The following is a 5,683-nucleotide window of genomic DNA, read 5'->3' as shown; positions in this document are numbered from 1 at the left end:
AGCACTGTTTTAAATGCAACAGCCTGGGTGATAAGTATTATTATTACAGTTATTATTATTATTATTACTATGCCCATTTTGCAGACGGGAAAAATGAGATGCAGAAATTGAGTAAGTAGTAAAATTGGAATTTGAACCCACATTATGTGTCTCCAGAATCTGCTCACATAACCACTAACTATAGTGCTTTTTAATCATATATAGTCCAGGTTCATATGCACAAGAAAGGAAAAAATCAAACCATGTAGTAGAAAATTCTTTCTGAAGGTAATCTTGGAGACTCAGATTCTGAACTCACAAAGCCAAAAGGGGTTGGTAGACCACTTCTTATGCTGCCTGTCACAATCCAAGATATCAGACGGTGGAGGGCAGCCTGCTACTCTAGCCTTACATCCCTGGATACAATTGCCAGACATGCTCACAGAAAAGTGGAGCCTGCTCCAATGGGACTGAAGTGCTCTGGGGTGTTGTGTGTGGCGGGAAATAGAGGCAACTGAGGTGTCAGACACCAGGGGACAAGATAAGTTAATGTTAGTGGATGTAAACTATGAAATTCTGTCCAGCATTTGGAAGTAAGGAATTTGATATAGGTATACCAACATGTATTTTAAAAGCATATTGTCAGTTGAAACAGTGAAAAACAGAACAAAGTCTCTAATCCCTCCATTACTAAAACAGATTAAAAATAGGAACATAAAACAGCACAATGTATTTTACAGAAATATGTATTCTTGGAGAATTAAGAAGGGGAAAGGATCAGGAATGAGAATCCAAAAAATAATAATAAAAAAGTAGAAAAACACAGTCTGGAAGTGACATGATCCACATTGAGAATGTGGATGGTTAAGTCGTTAAGTGTCATATCATTCATTCCTTCATTCATTCACTCAATCACCTAACAAATACAGTATTCATGGCCAAGGGGACAAGAGGCAGGTGGTGTGGGGGAAGTGCAAAGGCCCTGGGATCAGGTAGACTGAGGTTCCAATCCCGTTTCCACACATATTTGCTGGATGGCATTGGTTAACCCCTCTTAGGACCAAATTACCTGATTTGCAGATGGGAAATAACACCTAATCAATTCATAGGGTTGATGTGAATAACGTGTGCAAAGCTCCTCACACGCCGTACTTGACCCAGAGTAGACACAGCAAGTCTGTATTAAATGGGAACTGCTTACCCTGCTGCACTGGTGATGGAAACAAAAAGTCCCTGAGGGCTCTTGGAGGAGAGAACCATAGACAAATCAGTGTCCAAAAAAGTTTAATGATCAAAATTAGTGCTACAAAGGTATAGAGTGATATGAGGTCACTTAAAAAGCTCTGAAATTATCCTGGGGGCTCACTGTCAGGACTGTAGAGATACTTAAGATATTGAGTAACTTAAAAGTCACATTGAGGAGAACAACCAGAAATACCTATGTAGCTGTCCCAACAACGCCCTCAGTGCCCACGAGAGTGATGACATCAGGCAAGGGAATGTCAAAGGCACCGGGTCAGCCAGCAAAGTGTCCAGGGGAGGGTAGAGGCTTCAGAGAGTGCTGGTGGGCTGGTCGGAGGGACCAAGGGCTGGAGGGAAGCTTTCGGGGATACCCACTGGGAGGGATGAGGATGCAGGGTCTGACCAGGGACTGGGAGGGGAATCCAAGGCCAGAGAAAGCTGCCTTGTTCAACCCTAACCCCTTTTGGATAAGCTTCTCCTGCCCTCCCCACCCCACACACAAGTCCCGAAGATGTTCTTTTGCTCCTCTGGATTGGGCTAGCCTCTGGTTATCTTCTGTGGATCTGCACTAGCCAAGATTTTATCGAGCTTTTCTTTCTGTAATTATTATTGGGACGGGATAGACATTTGTTTTCATTCCTCCCCTACACCCCCCAATAAAATTATCATACAAATTATGCTTTTTAAGTTTCACCCACCCCTCCCTGGAGCTCCCCTGCTCCCCACCACTGTCCACCCCTAGACCATTGATTGCAAAATAAGTAGTGTGGGCGGGGGAGAGATAAGCTCCCCTTGAAAGTAGGTTAAGGCCAGATAAGAAAGAGGGCCTTAAATGTTGCTAATGTCCCTGCTACTGTAACTACCCCCACCTGAGGCACAAATTCTTCTTACAAGAGGTGGGCAAAAGAAGGCCATTTAGGGGCACATAGGAGGGGAAGGAGCCTACCTCTGTGGGACCCCCTTCAAGAAGGCAGCTCTCAGTTCTTGTTGGATGGGGAGGAGGTGGCCAGATATATAAAAGAATTTTGTTTAGTTAACCCTGAGGCTGGGGAGTTGGGCAGCTGTTTTCCACAAGATCTGTCTCAGCCTACTTTTCTTATTCTAGAAAACCAGAAGAAAGGAATTCTTCCCATTCTGCAGGCTTCAAAAACCTCACTCCTTAAAGAGGAGCTCAACTCAGTGTCTTCAGTTCTAACTTGGAATCTCTAGGTAATACTGGGTGGATATCAAAGGGGGAGAGGGAGTTCTCCAAGTCATTTTAGTATTACAAATAGCAGAATATAAAAATATAAAGTTATCAAAATTTTGCATTACCAAATTAATTAAATTAATTAATGCATTGACCTGGGGTAAGATGCATACGATAAAGAAGCTCAAGTCCTTTTTACTTCAAACTAGAATCTTATCTACCTAACGTGGTGACATTAGTCATATAGGCTGATTGCAAAGAGATAATTCTTTAAATGCACTTTGTTTGGTAGACAGGGTTTTCAGCACATGGAATCCATGCAATAATAATAACAACAATAATAGGGGGAGGATATAGCTCAGTGGTAGAGTGCATGCTTAGCATGCATGAGGTCCTAGGTTCAATCCCCAGTGCCTCCATTAAAAAAATAAATAAGTAAATAAATCTAATTACCAACCCCCCAACAAAAGAAAAAAAAAGAGTAACAACAATAATAATAAAAGGCAGTGGTTGAGCAAAGATTGGGGTCCCTGGTTCTAAAAAGTTTGTTGAATAATTGAAAGGAGAATCAAGTTCTGCTAAGAGGGAATAAGGATGTAGGAGAGTGGCATTAGCCTGGCAGAATGCCTTCTATCCAGGGAAGAGCCACCATGGTCAAGACCATGGCATCTGGAAGAAAAGAAGACAAAGCAGAGGTGTTCTGCCACTCACTTCTGATTGTCTCTGAGTGGAGATCACTGTTTGCAACCGACCTTAGGAAGAGTCCTGAGACCCATCAGGCTTCCTGTACAAATTTGCCATAAGTTGGTACCTGCCCATTGATGCACATGTTTGCAAGGACAAGCTAAGAACCTCCCTCCTCATCCCTGCTCTCAGCCCAGAGAAGCCACATTCAGGTTAGCTCTGTCCAAGACTTGATATTTATTCTCATTCAATTTTGATGATTAGAAAGACTCTTCATCCACCCATTTTCTCATCCATTCATTTAACAAATGTCTTTGTGCAAGGGGTTGTGAGGCTATGAGGGCCTCCATCTCTGAGCTCAAGGTCTATGAAGTTGATGAGGCCCTAAATATTGCACTGCCAGCTCAATGACAGTAGCAGGGATGATGATTCTAACACTAGGACAACCGCAGTGATGAAATGCAGTTAGCCGGTGTCTGGCACTGTGGTTGGAAGCCTTCTAAGCCTGACGAGCTAGGAGAGATTGTCTGACAGGGCAGGCAGCTGTGGTGCCGGGGGTGGAGACGGGGGAGGGGGAGTTGAGTCTGTAACCAGGACTAACTAGTTAGTGGTCTGGGCAGGGTCAGCCTGAGACAGTGGTCTCTCCCAGAGGTGCGCTACCCACCGCTTCTGCTTACACACCTGACCTGGGCTTCCTCCCATGCTATTTCAGGAGGTGGGCCAAGTATGGATTGGAAGTGGGTCCTGAGGGCAACATTCTTACACATGGCACTTTTCTGAGCTGTGGGCCTCCTAGTGGGTAGGACTCAGGAGACCAGAGCGCCAAGAACCCTCTAACATCTTGCCTTTGTCCCCTAAAATCCCCAAAGTCTAGGTAATTGAGCCCCTGACAGGTGTCACCTGCCAAGGGAACAGTTGCCTGCACTGTTGCAGGGTCAGAGTGGGCTTCCTGGTGTCAGCTCACCCAGTGCTTTCTGAAAGTCAGCGAGGGAATGTCAGTGCACTTGACTGAGAACAAGTCCCTGTCTGATCTCAGCCTTAGCCCATGGGCCGGCTAACCGGAGGCTGAAAGAAATATGCTGCTCGGTGGGTGAGGAGGAAGGAAAACAGGGGCTCCATTGAGGACCTACAAAGCCAGCTCCCAGTTTGGCACCTAAAATCGTCAATTTTAGCTGATCAGTTTCATTTCGCAACTTGGTTATGTGATTCCTGAACTTCACCTCTTATCTCTAAACAGAGGTGTGAAAATAGAACCGACCTGGCACAGCCTGGCTGCCTAAAGGAGGGTCTTTGTGTGAGGTTCAAGGCTTGCGGGGTAGAAAGGGACATGGATGCCACCCCCATGCCCCTTGCTGCAACTCTTCTATTTTTGCCTCCTTTCATTCAAATCAGACCGGACACAGGTCTCTTTGCATAAAAAAGTAGACCCTATAGTGAGGAGGGACAACACTCCTGCCACAATGTGGGGCTTTGGCCTCTGCCTGGGGTGAACCCCTAGCCCCAAATGAACTACTCAAATAGCTTGTGGGCTGTCCCCAAACCTGTAGTGAGGCTTTTACACACAAATATGCAGCCTGCACTGCTCACCGCCTCTTGAGAGTGAGGAACAAGCCGGCGTCGTGCCAGCAGCCTCACAAAGCTGCGTTGTTAGCACCCCTTCAGATGCTCCTGTGTGGCTTCATCCGAGCAGAGGAGGATCTGTTTACGCCGACTGGCTCCTATTGATTCTTGTGGGGGATGGGAACTACAATGCCGGCCTCTGTTAGTCTCCGGAGTGTGTTGGGAGTGCTTGGCCAAGGCTTGAGGGTGTCCTGTGATCCTCCTTAGTTGGAGTGATACTGAATTACACCCCTGGAGGGTGAGCTTATTCCTGGGCCTCAGAAAACAAGTTTCTGACTAGGTTTGGGGCATAGGGAAAACTTCAAGCATCAGATTCTTTGAGAAGCCCATTGTCTCCTTAACGATAAGTTAAAGGCAAAGTTTCCCAGGGTTGGGTCCTGGAAAACCAGGGCTCCAAGAGTTCATCCAAAATATCTGTGACAGTGAGATCTGTGGGGCTGAAACACATCTTTCTCCAAAATCACTTTAATTGTAGGGAAGGTCTCTCCTGTTGAAAAACTCCAGCAGTTATTTAGCTGTAGTTTTGGTCCTCTTCTTCCAGAAACGCTGCAGGCATTTCAGGCCCTTTGTCCTGCTAAAGGGATTACAAACTGAGCAAAGGGAAGCCAGAGTAGCTGGATCAGGAGGTAGGGCCCCAGGTCAGAGAGGACCCCAGGCCAGCCCCCTCGAAGGGCTCAATAGCCAAGTCAGTCTTGAATCTCCTCCCTCTTTCTTCCAGGGACTGCCCTCACCCTGGGACTCTGCCCAGTCACATTCCTGCAAGACTTTCAGCAGGTGGAGGGGTCTAAGCTCTTCCCTGATCCTTCTTCATCAAGGGCAATGTACTAAGTTAGTGAAGTCAGTATCTTCCCTAGTGACTTAAACGGTACCTTTCTCAGAAACTCACATCTTTATCCCTGACATCTTTTCCCCTCTGCCCCTACCTCCCAGTCCAATAGGGTGCACCTCCACACTTCTGCCTTGCAAGTT

This window comes from Vicugna pacos, chromosome 24 (assembly GCF_048564905.1).
Source record: "Vicugna pacos chromosome 24, VicPac4, whole genome shotgun sequence".
Taxonomy (NCBI): domain Eukaryota; kingdom Metazoa; phylum Chordata; class Mammalia; order Artiodactyla; family Camelidae; genus Vicugna; species Vicugna pacos.
The sequence above is the reverse complement of the archived record's forward strand: the minus strand, read 5'-3'. Positions refer to the sequence as shown.